The 17,076-nt window shown below is 41.9% G+C and overlaps 1 protein-coding gene across 16 annotated transcripts in view; it reads left to right on the forward strand.

Annotated features, from left to right (window-relative positions):
• The window catches only part of ATP2B2 (ATPase plasma membrane Ca2+ transporting 2), a 2,164,916-nt gene that overhangs the window by 2,143,046 nt on the left and 4,794 nt on the right, over positions 1-17,076 (forward strand). The gene's annotated exons all lie outside the window — the stretch shown is intronic.

Raw genomic sequence — 17,076 nt, forward strand, 5'->3', positions numbered from 1 at the left:
TGAACTGTAGAGGAATTTTTGCAGAATCCTTATTGGTTGGGGGTTGAGGGGAATATGCTTATCCGCTATCCATTGGTTGAGCTAGCTCCTGTAGTAAGACTCTAGCAAATACTTTATCTGGGATGTCTAATATGGCAAGCATGCGATAATTAGTTGGATCATTCCAACATCCTTTTTTATGAATGGGTAGAATGGAGCTCTCTCTTCATAAATTAGGAACCTGGCCATATCTACCTATCCAACAAAATAAAGGATGCATGGTATGAGCCCAATGATCAGGAGAGAGCCAGAATAGTGCATTGCAGGTGCCATCTGGGCCTACTGCCCGAGATGTAGTAAGGCCTTTAATTATTAATTTAAGGTCTTCACAATATATTGCCCAGGCCATTGCGCTTTATTGTTGACATCTAGTTCATCTTCTATATCCTGCGCCCCCATGGTCTTGCTCACATGAGTTATCCAGTCATGTTCAGATACGCTGTTAATAGGTAGAGCTTTTTTTTAGTCTTATTAACAACTGCCCACATTGCTACATTATTGTTGGTTCTAGTAAAGTGAGCCAATGACAGCCAAACCTCGTTGGCCATATTTGCTCTATGATTACATAACGATTTTAGATATGTCTTCTTTGCTTGTTTTATTCTAAAGGGGGCATCATACGTAGCATAATTTTTTAACAAGTTAATTGTGCTTCTCAGTTTTTTATTTGCTTCATAAAATCGTCTATCAAACTGTAAAACATATTCATGGGTAGCATTCCATCTTTCACTTGTGCTTGTATGAACCTGTTTATGGCGCAATACAGCTTTGATGGCTAATAAGACTTGTTCAATGCCTCTAGCCCATCTGTCTCAACTCGAACTTGAAATTCACATATATTTTGGGTGAAATTTGGCAATTCTTGTTCTGCAATTGCTCTACCTTTTTCAAGTTTGTTCAGGTTCCATTTTATCCTGTTCCTCCAGTTATTAACAAATATATTACCATTTAATTCATAGTTACCTACATCTTTATCCTTAGCGAGCAATAAATATAATGGATAAGTGATTGCTTTCTTCACGTATCCCTGCCGACATGTCTAACATGAGGTAACTCTCACTTTTGTTAGTCACTATGTAATCAATCATTGACATATTCTTCCCACTTGAGTGGGAAGACTCTTCCTAACTCGAGTGGGGTTTCTACTGGCATCGCCTTCGCAGTTATCATTGAGTACTTTCAAATTATTTCTATGAAACAATTTGGACCAACTATTACTATGCCTATTGGTGAGGTTAATGTTAACAGGACCTGACTCATAGTTCTCAACTTGGCCCATATAACCACTCTTGATTAAGGCATTAAAATCCCCAAGTAGAATAAGTGGGATCTCACTCTTGCATTCGGTTAGAATGCGAGAAAGAGTTTCAATATTTATTTTATTGTGAGCGCCATTCGGCGGGATGTATATATTCTCCACTAGTATAGTGAGAGTCTTAGCCTGATTGCAGCGGATGAGCACCATGTCAGTAGACCTAAAAGTATCATGGGCCACCGACAAATGTCTAACTGAGATCAGAAGTCCACCCCCTGGACAACCCAACAAACCCTTTGTTGCTATACTTCGTACCATAAATGTCATATGATACCCACAGCCTGGTCTCTTGTAATGCAACCACAAAAAACAATGTTATATTGGCTAAAAGGGCATCTTTCGCTGCATAATGACTGTTCCTCCTCGTATTCCATGACATGATGATGTCGCTGTCATTTATGTTTCTTACCAAACTTGGATTTAAATGCTACCGTCAGCCATTGTAAGTAGCCTTCAGGTAGTTATGTGGTGTCTACCGCACATGTGTCCTTGCTGGGTTCCTTAGCCGCCACTTGCCTCTTTTTAATCTGATACTATAAGCTAGACCCTGTAAAGGTCCAGATGCAGACCTTTACCTTTGTATTAAAAAATCGTGACCAAAAGGCAGTGCTTTTAATTGTGTCCAGACCATGTTTACCCACATATTTCAAATATATATTACCCTATCTCGGGCTTCAGTTAACACATGCTTTGAAGTCTCTATCATCCAAATATTTCTACAATTCCGAAAATGCTCTTTCAGCTTTCGGTATCTTAGCTGGTCTAGCAGTCACGGAAAAAAAACAGGTAGGCAAATTAAGCTCAAAAACAATATAAAAAGTTGAAGGAGTTTTGATGGACAGATAACCAAATGAGGCTGTGGCTTCATATTAGTGTAGAACATTACATATTGAAATCCATAACTGCACAATTCAGATAAATGACAACATTGTTCAGCCCCAGTCCCATAGCTCAATCCTTTTGTACAGTTCCTTTTTTAAGTACGTAAAACCCCTGATGCCTGTCAGGAGACCATCCCAACAATGTGAACAGATCAATTATACTTGCTTCATAAACTGATTTACCTTCTTTTAACTAAGTATCTCACCCCATATTATATAAAAAATGTGAATCAATACTAGTCTTGGACTGCAAATATATTAATGCACATTTTTTCAAAACCATTGATTTCATAGAAAAAAGCCCAAGTTCAAATCCAATGTTGGCCATTGGTATGCATTGGGACAAACCCAACCTCTTCTTCCAAAATGTACCTTCAACATGATGTGCACATTCAAGATCATTCAAGGTGAGACGTTCCAGTCCATAGATTACTTCAGGTACTAGCCACTGTAAATACAGTTGGCTCGCTCCTTCCACAGTAAACACCTCTGTTCGAATTACAAACCGGTACATCATGGATGACAATTTGGCTGCCTTCCTTTAGGCAAGCATTTTTGCATGCCAAGTATCCTATTTGGGTTTCTAGTTCCACTCCTAAGTATTTATATTTAGACTCCTGACTACCAGGGTTTGCCCTGGATTTTTTTGCTGTGAACAGAATTAACTTTGTCTTAGCTCAATTTATACATAATGTATTCATTTCTGCATATTTTCAGAGATTTTCATCAGCCCGCTTAACCCCAGCAATTGTGTGATCTAGCAACACTAAGCGAGTAGTTGACATTGTGCAAAACCAATCTTTGGGGGACAGCATGCGGATTTCACCAGAATACCTGGCAAATCCGCCAAATATAAATTAAAGAGTAAGGGGGCCAAAACGCAGACCTGCTTTACCCGCCGTTCCATTTGGAATGGGTGCTGTCAGAGCTCCCTCGCCATCTAACTTAACTCTTACTGTAGTATTTGTATGCAGTAATTTAACAAAATTCAAAATCCTTGGGTGACAGCCGAGGTTCGGCAGCTTCTTCCACAGCCTAGCTCTATCCACCAGATCAAAAACGGATCTAAAATCCACAAAAAGGGCATAAACACCAGGTGTCTCTTTCAACTGTGCTTTCTCCGTTGTGTGATCCATCAGTAGTCTAAGAAGATGCAATTTGGAAAAGCCAGGACGGATTTCACACTCAAATCTATCTAATAGACCAAAGTTATTAGTCCACCTCTGTAAGACCTTAAGTAAAATTGAAGAGTACAATTTCCCAGAACATTGATAATAATTGATAATTGTCAGGAGACAGGGGGAACCCCTTCTTCAAGACTGGGATTACAATAGATGTTCACCAAGATAGGGGAACCTTTAACTCTACAGTGATTTTATCAAACATTATTTTAAATAGAGCGGCCCAAAATTCAGGGTCCTGTTTAATGATCACCTTGGCTAAGCCATCTGGCACAGGTGCCCCTGGAGGATTTGAACCCTCAAATCCTATTTTTTAAGCTCTCTTCATCAAACTGAAATATAGGACCGCTTATCTCGGCATAATAACATACTTTGATTATGCTGCCTTTTGAGGTATCTCTCACACTATGATGTTGAAACGATGTTTCCTCGTTAATGGGATTAAGGACCCTACAAGTTCTGTTACCCTTTGCGTCACCCAGTAACTTCCATAAGGATCTGGAGTTGCCAGAGACAAGTGCCTTAAGCATCCTCTGCCGCTGAGTGCTGTACTTAGAGGTGCACCACCAGCGCAACCAGTTCCTATATAGAGGTTTTTGACACCCTTAATCTGAGACAGTTTATCAGCAATATTCAATGGACTGCTTTTGAGTCAGTGCAATTTTTGCCTGAATTTGCTTTTTTTGTCGAGAATTTCTAAATCAAAACATGGATATTTGTTCTCTGTTGCAGCGTTCACTTCCTGACACACAACGGATTACTTACTGTAGAATTCAGCAACCCATGCCATCTCTTTATTCATACATTTAGGCATCAAAGTATAGTCATAGGACTTTATCACTTCCTTAGCTCTCTGTATGTTTCTTAAGGACCAGCTAATGTGATACCAGGCAAATTAACTTGTATTTCTCCAAACGCCTTCCTGTTAATACACAATCCATATTAAATTTCAACAATGCATGGTCGCTCCATGTATTCCATTAGGCACACAGGCGACTTATTTTTGTAAGGGCATCAATATTAGCCCTCTTTTGACCTTGTTTCCACATATATGCCTTGTTAGATCCCCTTCCACCCGGACATTCAACATTTTGAGTTCCCAGTTTCCTGTTAACTCCTTCCATAAATGGCCTGCATGTTTAGAGGTAGCTTGCCTCATCTGACTGTGAGGGCAAATTCCACTCCAATTGTTCAGCAACTCCCCACATGTACAATGTGCATTAAAATTACCACTCATTATTATAATATCTTCGGCATCGTGCCATACCCATGTGAGAAACAGATCTTGTAATACTGCCTGTATATTTTCACTTTGTAACGTGCCTGGGGGATCATACACATTTACTAGCAACACTGGACGGTTGAACAAGGTATTCGGGAATTCTCCTTGTACAGCTAAGACATATTGGGCTCTATCAGAGCCTTGGCAGTTTCCTCATGGTAATACCGCCGGGATAGCACCAATGCAAATAGCGCTACTGCTACTCAGTCCAGTGCTATAAGCCTTGTATCACGAGTAGCGGTGCAGCGGTAAGTTCCCATTCACCACTGGGTCCATTGGACCCAATGTGGTTGGGGGTGCTATACCTGCCAGCAGTAATCATGCCGAAAATTGCCAAAAATGGTCATAAAGATGGATTTTTACCTCCAGCAAAAAGCTGGAGGTAAAACTCTATACTTTCCACGGAAATTGAGAATGGGTGGATCCTTAAATGCAGCGGTATTAGCATTACCATTTAAGGGCTTCTGCCCAACTCGTGGTGAGGCCCTCTGTGTATCAGTGGTTGTAATTCAACGTGATTTAAAGCAGTGATTTACTCCTACTAGCAAACCTCTGTAGGGTCTCCCTAGTTCACCTAGTCTCACCCGGGTCTGATAGACTGTATACCCATCTTTGCATATTTCAGACATAAGCCATGATTTTTTAAATAAAAAATACTTGATTTTGTTTTAACAAATCAACAGAACCAGTAGGCTCGATAAAATGAGTAATTCTGTGCGGATTCCAAGTCATTTTGGAGATGCCTCATTCTGGCGGGACAACACTGCTGGTAACGATTCGGCCAGCCACTTCAATGTTGATTGAATATCAGACAGCTGAAGATTTGCTGTATTTATATTCATGGAGTTGTTATGACCATGTCCTGAACATTGGTTGATTGGCTTCACTAAAGGGAGACATGGGTCATCAGAATGCTTATCTATGTCGATCTCGATCCCGGAACTAAACAAAAGATCTTTAAAACTATGCAGCAATAGCAGTATTCCTGTGTTTTTATAATGAATCATAGTGACATTAGGTATTACACCTCAGAGGTTGGAAGAAAGCAAAGTCATCCTTCACCAGGATGCACAGTTGTGGCATCTGTCTCATATATTTTAAGAATTTAGAGTGACAAGCCCATGCAGTTCAACTTTTTTGATTCAGATATTTTATAAAAAATATGTCATCTGTCCTAGATCTAATATCCTTAGCATCCTTATCCACATTGTGTAAGACCTTGGCCGCTTGTTTTATTGGCGTGTTACTTTTGGTTGCTGGTAGTCTTGCTCCTGCTATGATTGAATCTTCAGAGTCACCAGTGACAACCGTGTCTTGTGATAAATCAAGTATCTCGGTTCCATCCCCTTCCTCTTCGGCTGGTTTGGTGGGCCTAAGCCAGCTGGTTAAATTACCGGCTTTCAGCTCTTGCCATTTTTTGTTGCGTGCAATTTTCTTTTGGTGTGTTTTGAGCTCTTCTGCTTTTTGCAGTTTAGAAGTGCTCAAGTGCTCCCCATGATCTTAGATTCTTAGCATTTACTCCAATTGCCAAATCGATTCTGCTTCCGCGAATAAAAGGCATCTGGTTCGTCCGTCGACAATGTTGCCACCTCTTGATTGTTGGTTGCTGGAGGGAGTAAACCTTGTTTAACAGGGAATTATTGTGGATATCAGAAAACAGTAGATCCTTGCTCTGCTCGCCTTAACCCGGGTTGATAGAATGGATCAGATTGGTGGTAGTCATGTTTAAAGTAGATTTGTCAGTTGTTCAGAAAAAGTTTTAATTTTAAGATTAATGGTGGAGGGAATATAACTTACTTGGGGTTTAATGGTCAGAAACCTCTGTCTCACAGACAAGCTGACAGCTGATAGCACTCGCCTCACACTCAGCCAATGTGCATGTGCCAATGCACACGTTAGGTTGTAGATATAGGACTTCCTGAGTAGAAGGCAGGACATGTTCGAAGGAACCAATAAAATGAATGAGTACTGTGAGAGAGGCCAATCGTATACGTTTAATCTTAAACAGCAATATTCCAGCAGATTAAGCGATGCAGTTGAAGGAAGAACAAGCAGGTAAGCAGGAGCCGACAGCACTCACCACAAACTCACCAATGCCCGCCCGCCAATGCACACAAGAAGATGTAGATATAGGAATTCCGGAGTAGAAGGTGGGACTTGTTCAAAGGAACCAATCAGATAGATGAATGAGATCTGTGAGTGAGGCCAATCAGGATATGTTTAATCTTAAACAGCAATATTCCAGCAGATTTAGCGATGAAGTTGAAAGAAGAACCAGTGGCGAAGAAGGATCCGCCAGGACTTGCCTTGCAGTGAGTCAATGCGTGCGCTTCAATGCATGATGCAAGTTGTATAAACACAAACATCATTCATTACAAGTTCCAGCTGGCCTGGGACCTTCTAACCCCAGACGTGATTGCACATGGTTTGCAGGGCGCTATCTCACTATCTCACCGACCCAGACTTGCTGGCGTCCTTGTTTCACTATAACCTAAATGACTACCGATTCAACACGCCTGACCTCCAGACACAAACGGAGAAAATAATCGAAACCCATAAAGCATCGGTAAACTCTGTCTCTTCACCCCAGATTGATAACTCAGCTGTGAAGAGGTGACTGCATTCCTTTGGAAAATAAATAACAAACTCCCATGCACCTGCATGTCCTTTCTGCAATATTTTCAAGTAGTGAGAACCTAGCCTGGCTGTAACAGACCAGCCTATAATGTCACAGCTACTCATTGCCTTCCCTAGGCCTCTAACCTTGAAAGCAAATGATTTCCCCGTCACAACTATGAAAAGCACACTCCATACATGCTTTGTGCGTTCCCCATGTACCCAAAACTGTCCTCAACCTATATCCCTTTAGACCCCTATGTATGTATGTCGGCGCATGCATGTTTTCAAAATATCACATCCTCTTCACAGTGGTTTGTTCATGACAAATCTCCTTTCTCGCATGCGCATTATGAAGCTCCTCATTATACATTTTCCAGGCGCTTTGTGACACACCATATGCACATTGGATTTCATCTACGAATTTTGATATTTATCTTGTTGAAAAATGTATCAACTTAAACACAAAGTAACACTGAATTAACACATATCCCATTCTTATTAACTACGCTACAAATAAAAAATTGCAACCTCCAAACTCGGGTCCCGGTTCCTTGAATGAGGAATTACCGGGTCATTCCAAACTTGGGGGACCCGGTAATTCCTCATTCAAAAAACCCATCCCCATTACCATTTGAGCCCCTATAGGGCTCAAATGGGAATCGGGAGGAAGCTAATAATGGGCCTGTTAATAATGGGCCCGTTATTAGCTCCCTGGTCACCTTGTGGGACCCACAAAGGATGTTTGGTCTGACCAGACGTTCAGAGCAGGTCCCGCAAGGGAACCTCGTAATAGGGCAGAATGGGTTTACTGGCACCAGCACCATTACCAGCGCCGTTAAACCCATTCCGCCCACATCATAACAAGGCCCATTGAGATGCCCAGATGTATCTCCAGCCAGATCAGCAATGCAAGCATGTGGCTGGACTTCCCATTTGTGAATACAGGCACTGTGCCATCATCCTTAAAACACAGAGAAAAATGGGTAAGTGCCTGTATCTTAAAAGATTTTTCTGGCTCCTGGAGCCATGTCAGATACGTCAAATATTTCTGCGAAACATTTCCACATACTTGGTTTACACATGACACCCTTTCTTTTGAGAATCCCTGTATCCTTCCAGCTCTGCAGCTCTTCACCCTTTGCTCCCATAATTTGTTGATGATAATTTCCCCTTTTAAACTCAACTGGACTCTTTGCATACACCAAACATTCTCATGCTCTTTACAATCCGTAGATGAACATTCTTCATCAACAGGTAAAAAAGATGCTGCGACTGATTGCCCTTGAAACTGCCCTCGGACCCTCCACAAAGATAGGTGCACTAGACACAGTGTCTCTCATAACTCTATTTGATCTGTGATAAACACCCAAGGGACACTAGAAGCATGGCGGATGATAGAGCATATGTAGCAAAATGCTACAGATTCTCCTTTCCCCACTCTCCTCATATGGCTATACCATACATTATCTGCTGCAAAACCATGTGCATCTACTATCAGTCTAAATGTACATTGTCCTCATTGCCTAGGAAATCAGCGTCAACATTCCTTTGTGACCTCAATAGTATGTCATCAAGTTCTATAATACTATATACTTTTAAACCATTCACATCCATGCTGTTTGCCATCTTTTAGCATGGCAAGAGAAACAAGAAAGACAGATAAACAATCATTCTAATATACATTGTAAAACCAAAGTTTCTTGATAATCCCCCTTTTCCACTGGAATGAACTGTGAATCCTTAGGGCATACTCTCCTGTGCCGGTGGAGAGGTACCGATATCCCTTCACATGTCACTGATGTGGACCGAGCACTTTCTCCCCTCCAACTTAACAGCAGTCATAAAAATCATGCATTGTAGCCCATGAGTTGATGAAAGCTTGGTGCCCGGGGAATAGCTGTTGCTGGTGTGGATCACCATATTCTTTGCAGCTTTCTCCTGTAGGTGGTTAGTGAGAAGACACAACCTGTGAAGATATAATACTGATACTTTTGGTTAAGGCCCTAATGTACTCCCTGAACTCCTCACCCAGGACCTCTGCTGATTTATGTTTATCTGATGCTGTGCATGCAAGTGACAGCAATGTGTGTAACCGAAGCCAAGTCGCAATCTCATGGGGCTAAGGTGGTGATCTTTCCCTGGCTGATTGCACAAATTAAATATAACTATTGGAAAGCAATAGTACCAATATTTATGCAAATCACTACATATTTTCGATAATCGAGACTTAAGGACACTATTTAGCCGTTCACTATTCGATTGGCCTGAGGGAGGTACAACAAACACAGCTTCTACTTAATCCCCAAGAGTGAAGTAATCTCTGCAAATAGGGCATTAAAGAAATGGGTCCCATTGTCAGACTATTTGACCTTATAAATACCCACCGTGGAAATACCTCCCTCACACAAAATGTTGATGAAGATTTAGCATCAGGGTGTACACAGGTACCAGCCTCGAGCCAACTGGCAAAACTCCTTTTGTCGTCCTCAAGAAATACTATACAATTATCTGCAAACTATACAATTCCTACAAACCTACTTACCTGTTCTTGGAGGTTTGGTATGAACCATTCTTCCTGGCGCTCTTCCGCGATTTGTCACAAGAAGTGTGCAACGGGTAATGTAGTTGCTCTAGAACCACAATAAGCAGTTCTACAGGACTTACTAACTTCCCCATAAGCTCCTAGCAAATCAGTGGTCAAGGGGGCTCATCCTCTCTTTGCCCAAAGCTACTGTTCCTCCTTAGGTGCTTTTTCATTTTCTGGTATCTGTGAAATGCAAACATGCGGCTTCTTTCGCCGCCCTGTCTACGGCATCATTTGCAAGTGCTATTGGGTTAGTACGTTTAGTATGCTGAGCACACTAAACAATCCCTACCTCTGTGGACAGTGTTAGAGCTTTGATTAATCTAGACAGCACCACAGCATGCTGGACAGGGTCCTGTCAGATCTCCTAAACCCACTTCTCTGCCACCTTGACAAGCCTGAATGCACATTGGAGTTTACATATGCATAGTCAGAATAAATAGTGACTGCCTTCCCCTTACTCATTTCTAGCAGCTCGATGAGTGCAACTATTTCCGCGGCTTGCGCAAAGTAATGCAAAGCACTGTTTCTTCAATCTGACAGGTATTCCCCATCTACAAGGCCCATAATGGCTGCTCCCACATGACTCTCACCAGTGTCCGGTTTCATTATCTAGGACCCATCAACAAAAAGAATCTCACCTTGCTCCAAGGTATCTTCCTTAACACTCGTCCTCTCTTACTCTTCTTCCTCATACATTGCACACTCATGGGCAATCTCATCAGGTTTCACTAGCTCAGCTACAGATGTCGCAGGGTTGACTAGGTGACACTGTACGGGGTGTATGAATGTGTTTGCTAGAATAACCTCATACCCTGTGACGCTTTCGGTCATCAAAGTCGACTTGGATTTTGTTCAAGATTGCAGAGACTGCATGCTCTACGTACAATGTCATCCGGCAACCCATAGGAATGGTTGAATACTTTTGAATTGAAAAAGCCACTGCTGCTAAAGCTTGTCCACAAGGGATCTGTCCCTGCATCACTTGGTCTAAGAATCCACTATAGTATGCTAAAGGTTTATGGCGTAGCAATGTTTGCTGGGCCAGGACCACTGTCATCACCTGCCCATTTGAGTGAGAAAACAGATAAAATGGTTTCTTGTAATTCGGTATCACCAAGACCGAAGCATTGCTGATCACAGTCTTGAATTCCCGATTGCAAGTCACAATCTCCTCAGACCATTCTATCAGACTTTTTCCCTTTTTCACTCCCTTAAGCCCTTTCAGTAACAGCCTTGTGTCAATAGAATAGTCAAAAATCCATGATCTACAAAAGGTACATGTACTGCTGCATTTGTTTCACTGTGACTGACTGTTTCATATTCTGAACTGCAGTGGCTTTCTCTGTCATTACCTTTCTTCCTATCAGCGACATAACTTGCCTCAATATACTTCATCTTTCTGGCAACATTGCAATTTTTCTTTGTCAACTTTATACCCCTTCTCCACATGCAGGGTGAGGAGCATTATTGAGTCTCTTCAATACTTCTCTTCTGAAGTGCTACAAACTACTAAATCATCCATGTACTGAATTACTGTACTGGACACATGTACATTTAGCAAATCCATTTGAACTACCATGTTGAAAACAGTCAGAGATTCACAGTACCCCTAGGGCATCCTGTGTGCTCAAATCTCTGACCATGATACGTAAACACTGTGAAGTACTGAGAATCTGGGTGTAAGAGACTATTTAACCCATGGTAATATCGTACCATGTTTCAATATTATCTGCATCGCTCCAACACTCTTTAACATGTCCACAGCATGAGGATTGCAGGTCCGTAAATGGTCCAGCACTTTCTCCAAGTCCTCCTTCCAATATGGTGATGTATTTTTAACAATGATCATGGTCTCTGGTACTTCGCTTTTTGCTCTATATCTATCTGGCAAGGTACCCCAATCTCAAAAACCATTTCCCCTGTGTCTTCAGTGTCTTCGAACAATTACTCATTGGACACAGCTCTTAGCGATAAGGTCGGATCGATGTACAATACTGTGTGCCAATCTCAACCTTCCTTGTCGGTGCCTGAGAGAACCACCCTGTTCTTCTTTAGAACTACTGCTTCTAGAAGAATCGTAACAATGGTGCCTGCTGCTACCTCCTGTGGCACAACAGGCCGAAAAAGAAAAGGCAATTGTTACCTGCCATGTCTGATTTCTGATTACCGATACCCAACTCAACAAAACTAAGAAACAAAGTCAAATGTACAGGTACCCCCCCTTATCGCGCTGTCACTCGAGTATGCATGCAAACGCACAGCTTCACTTACTGGAAACCTGGAATCCAGCATAATATACCTTCCTCCGTGGAAGCAATCAACATGCAAAGTTGTGTGAGGAGATCTCTGCCAGAGAGATTTGCTGGGGTTTCTGGTCAATACAACAAAGGGGCAGATACATTTTGCATACCTACCCTAATACATAGATCTTCAGTTTAAGGAACTAACAAAATAGCCTCAGATAATCCCTGTGTGTCCATTGTTTTGCCTGACAAGAGGAACTAGCCTTCCTTGATGCAACATTTTATAGCCACTGTATCGACCATGAATCAAAATGTTCCGTTACCTACCTACACACCTATCCAGGGTTAATCTTCAGGATCTGTGGTAACAGACAGGATTGGACACATAATGAACAGTAGTGGACTGAACGGAGGATAGTACAGGGGCAACACACTGGTCTTGGAAGCAAGACCACGCAGAGCAACAGAGATTTCAATCCTGGATCCGCGTTAGAAACCAAACTCTGATACGGTATTAGGCATGCTACAAAAAAACAATTAAATACATTAAACAAATCAGAGATCCTTGTGGCCTGTCCTAATCCTGGTACATATTAGCACTCGGGAGCAGAAAAGGATTTCCTCCAAAAACACTTGCTCCAGTGTAGTGAGTAACCGTTTCCTTGGGGTAAAGGATTTTTCACCCATGTCTGTACAGCTGCCTCTACTGGCATGGTTGGTTGAATCACATAAGTCTGGGTTCTGTTCAACCTATGCCTGCTGTGATTTCACAGATCCAGGGGCATATGGCATGGTAAGGGTTTGTATCTGCTGAGCTCCTACGTTAAAATACTGTAACCTGCTCTGGCAATCTCGTGCCACGTGTCCCATCCTTCCACACGACCAACACTGAAACCCATACAACCTTCCATATTTATTTCCCAGTGCACCATTAAACCAGTGCCCCACTCTTCCGAACACACCAAATTACACTTTTCTCGTGACACTCCTCCTCTACCCCTCGTAAACCCTCTAATTTCCTTTGGACCAGAAGCATACCTATCCATCCAACCTTGTGTCATACTCAATTTACTTTGTCCCTATGTCCCTGTTGTTCCAATTATCCTTGCTGTCCCTTCCTTGAGCTGGTAATCACTGCTCCTTTGAAACAGATTTTCACTAGCTTCTTTTGAACACGCTTGGCCTCTGCCTTTTGTTCCTGCTCTAAACTCTACTTGCCCTGTTCTTGCCTCCTTTTGCAAAATGTTACAGTATGTGCAGAATTTCCATGCAACTCTTGGCCTACATCCCTACTACTTTATCTAGATTGTGCTAGCCTTCCTTGGGCAGTCCCTTTTTTAGCAGGTGGTAAAAAAATCACCACATTCTTATCCCACACTTCTCCCATCACTGCCCTACTTATCTCTTGAATTAACTGGATGTGTGCGGCAGGATCATCCTCTAATGTCATTGTTTTGTCCAAAACAGAATTTATATCGGGTGTATCAGGATACATGACCTGCTTAGAGTCGGTATACCCTTCCACATATGATAAAGGACAGCACCCATATGTGGGTGGTGTGGAACGAATTCTAGCCCCCTCCTTTTTTGACCCTTCCTCTGATACTTTAACATTATGGGCTTTCCTGCCTTTCTCATACATCCTCCATAGTTCTAAGACGTTTGACTGCTTCTCTAACTTTGATCCCTTGTGCTGAGAAACCAAGAACGTATACAGATTTTCCAATATCTCCTTATCATTGGTCCCCTTATTAGGCCATGAATTGAGCATTTTCCCCTTAGTTTCCTGCAGCCATTCCCAATGGCACTTTAAAATCTTCACCTCATAGCCAGGAAGTACCTGACACAAATGATTCAATGGAGTCTCCATACTCCAACCGAATCTGACCTAAACATTTCCACTACAAAATAAATTACACCAAAGCTGAACCAGCAGCACAAAATTTCAATCCTAGGAACCCCCTTTTTTCCCCTTCATGGTTTCTTAATCTACCCCCACAATCACTCACCTTGCTAGCATTCACCGCAACGACTCGCTTAGCTATTCACTTTAATTACACTTCTCACTCTTACACAACACCCAGCATCTTTATCCAAAACAAACACACCAGCAATTTCTCTGAAATATCACCGTCATTCAAGCACAATGTTTTCCACTACAACACTGCTGTTCTCACTCACTTCATTACTAGTACAGTATTTTCTACTACAACACCATCTTTCCCTGACTAGAGAAAGATTCTGTTCACTATTTCGACTAACCAAAAAAAGTGATGCAAGGGCTCCATCCGCACAGTCAATACAAAATAAAGAGTGCCAAGGGTATACTTCAGAATGGTATCTACACCTGGACTTACCATAAGATGCCACCTCAGCCTCAAGTGAGGGCTCCAGCCAACCAGATAAGCAAACTGAAGGGTATGAGGACAAAACTCAAAATAGATGTGCTGGAAGGGATACCACTTCACACTTCTAAAAAAAAAAAAAAACTAGGTACAAATATATACAAAGGACTTTCAACATTGAACAGTTCACTCACCACTCACTCCTTCAAAGCATTCATCCTTTCAATCCCTGTAACGTTGTCCGTTGTCTAATTCCACAAACACACTCTGATTCTACCCTTACCAAATCCCTTAAATCAAAGAAACAACCATCTTTTTCCCTATTTCCCCCTTGCTTTATCTGCCAAAAGTGCACTCACGAGAACCCGAAACGCTCAAAGTGGTGCTCCTTCAATTTGCCCTGCACAGTTGGAGCACGCTACCACACCTCTGGGGAACAGACAGGCCTGTAACCAATATGGTGCTTGTGGACCTCTCCTTTTATTGTTCAAGAAAGACTGGTCCCCACAAGAAGTGCCACAGCCAAGTTGTGCTGACAGGAGACCCCCCAAAATCTTGGAAGGCCTAGGGCCCACCCAGGGACACCAAATGTGCAGATGGGCCTCTAATTACTTTAACCCAAAACAGGCCCACCACTTAATAAGTCACTGCACGTTTGTACATAAAGCAAAATTGTTGTACAGTCAGCTGGTAGGGGGAAGATGAAGCTAACCTGAGTCTCCCTGAATCACACAAACACTTGACATTATATACATTTTGCAACAGTTGAAACACCCCTACATATCTTATTATAAATCATACCCTCACACATTATTGTTCAAACCTATACAAAATAAATTCAATCTTCTCTAATTCCCACATTTTCATTGGTCACATCCATTTATCTAGCATCATCAGCTCATATATGTAGCACATCCCTTTCCTGGAATCTTCCGTGATAGGTTGTGACATCATCACATAGTTACATATTTAAACATAAACAAAGTGCCAGCAGGCCTGGGACCTTCTAACCCCCAGATGTCATTGAGCATGGTTTGCAAGGACACTTCAAACAATATGGGGAGGGGGAGAATAAATATGTTTCCTTTGAACTTTGAACTGGTGATAACTATCTCACCTACCCAAACTTGCTGGCATCCTTGTTTGACTATAATCTAAATGATTACCAATTCAACAAGCATGACCCCCGGACACAACCTGAGAGAATTATTGAAACCCATAAATGATCAGTCAATGCTGCCCTTAGGTGCCTCTTCACCACAGGTTTATTCCTCAGCCACAAACAGATGACCGGATTCCTTTGGACAATAAATAACAAGCTCCCATGCACTTAAAAAGATTGCATCTCCTTTCCGCCATACTGCCAAGTCGTAAAAGCCCAGCCTGGCTGTAACTGACCATCTGATAATTGCATGGCTACTCATTGCCTTCCCTCGGCCTCAACCCTTGAAAAAAACTATTTTCACAGTCATACAGAGTCCACCTTGCAAAACCCTGACTGCAGTGTCTGGCCAAACTATGAAAAGCACACGGCATACAGGTTTGTACATTCCCCATATAGCCCAAACTGTCCTCAACATATATCCCTTGAGATACTCATGTAGGTATGTCAGAAAATATCACATCCTCTTCACAGTGGTTACTTCAGGAAAACTCTCCTTTCTCGCATGCGCATTATGAAGCTCCTTATTGTCCAGTTTCTAGGTTCTTTGTGGCACATAATACCCATATTGTATTTCATTGATGATTTTGATATTTATTTTGTTGCTCGCATGCAAATCTAAAATGTATCAACTTAAACACAAAGTAACACTTAAGTAACATATATTCCATTCTCATTAACTACGCTAGATACATATAAAATTGCAACATTACGCCAACTTTGCCGCTCCCCCAGTCACCAAAATGATGCGTACAACGTGAACCCCTCTTTCTCATTGGGATATTTCCTGACCACCCCAGCATGGGCATATGATGGCAGTGCCTGGGAAATGCCTATCTAACTCCTATATGGAAGCAAAAACTGTTGGCTTTGATAATGCTTGTTTTAACAGGATTTCAGGGAAAGACATCCACACTGCTTATAAATCAATTGGCTAAAATCAGACTTGTTTAAGACATGTTTATTATATCAGTAGCATGTTTACAGCACCAATTAAACCATTAACTCTTAAAAGACTGCTTTGAAAAAACCCTGGCAGGCACTTTCAGTACAAAGTTTGATTTTAAGGCTTGATAAAGTTAGCTCAAATGATCCCAGGCGGGTGTGTATTGGGGGGCGGGGCGGGGAGGGGCATGAAGTGGGTAGTAATGGCCAAATGGATTTGCATGGTCATGGGCAGTCGATGGGTAGGTAAATATCCAAACAACAACTACAAGTATTGTGTCCTCCTCATATCCCATCTCTCCCTAGCTGTACTCCAATGCATTCGTTTTTGCTATTAGCTGGCTTTAAAGTGCCACCATATAGCCAAAACTAGCAAAGTGCACAAAGCAAAACCATCACACCAGTCCATGCTAGTTATTATCGCCTAAAATAAAGCTGGTTGCATGCACTTTTCAACAATTACACTTCCTTTTGGGT

Source organism: Ambystoma mexicanum, chromosome 2p, assembly GCF_040938575.1.
Source record: "Ambystoma mexicanum isolate Mex_15411 chromosome 2p, UKY_AmexF1_1, whole genome shotgun sequence".
Taxonomy (NCBI): Eukaryota; Metazoa; Chordata; class Amphibia; order Caudata; family Ambystomatidae; genus Ambystoma; species Ambystoma mexicanum.